This window comes from Schistocerca americana, chromosome 1 (assembly GCF_021461395.2).
Source record: "Schistocerca americana isolate TAMUIC-IGC-003095 chromosome 1, iqSchAmer2.1, whole genome shotgun sequence".
NCBI lineage: Eukaryota > Metazoa > Arthropoda > Insecta > Orthoptera > Acrididae > Schistocerca > Schistocerca americana.
In genome coordinates this window covers 1,136,978,567-1,136,979,495 of record NC_060119.1, presented here as the reverse complement: position 1 = coordinate 1,136,979,495, position 929 = coordinate 1,136,978,567, and positions in this window count along the sequence as shown.

Below are 929 nucleotides of genomic sequence, written 5' to 3'. Positions count from 1 at the left end.
TGTGCAGAATTGGTACAAAGCTGTATCACTTTTCAACATAATCTCCCCCAAGCTCAATGCAAGTCCTCCAGCGCTTACAAAGTGCATAAATTCTTTTAGAAAAAAATTCTTTTGATAGTCCGCGCAACCACTCACGCACCGCGTGGCGTACCTCTTCATCAGAACGGAACTTCTTTCCTCCCATTGCGTCTTTGAGTGGTCCAAACATATGGAAATCACTTGGGGCAAGGTGTCGTGAGTATGGTGAATGTGGAAGATACTCAAAATGCAGGTCTGTGATTGTTGCAACTGTTGTACGGGCAGTGTGGGGCCTTGCATTGTCATGTTGCAAAAGGACACCTGCTGACAGCAATCCGCGTCGCTTTGATTTGATTGCAGGCTGCAGATGATTTTTGTAGGAGATCTGTGTATGATGCACTTGTGACATTGGTTCCTCTAGGCACGTAATGCTCCAAAAATGACACCTTTTTCATCCCAAAAGAGTGTCAGCATAACCTACCCTGCTGATGGTTCTGTTCTAAACTCCTTTGGTTTTGGTGATGAGGAATGGCGCTATTTCTTGCTAGCTCTCTTCGTTTCCGGTTCGTGGAAGTGAACCCAGGTTTCGTCCCCAGTAACGATTCTTGCAAGGAAAGCGCCGAAGAAATTCTTCAAACGCATCAATCAACGCGGCGTTCTCTCATTTCAGGAGTCCGCTGCCGTGGCACCCATCTTGCAGACACTTTGTGAAACTGGAGCGTATCATGCACAATGTGGTGTGCTGACCCATGACTAATCCGTAAATATGCTGCAATGTCATTCAGTGTTACTCGGCGGTTTTCCTTCACTATGGCTTCAACTGCTGCAATGTCCTGTGGAGTCACACCTCGTTGTGCCTGACCTGGACGAGGAGCATCTTCCACTGAAGTCACACCATTTGCGAACTTCCT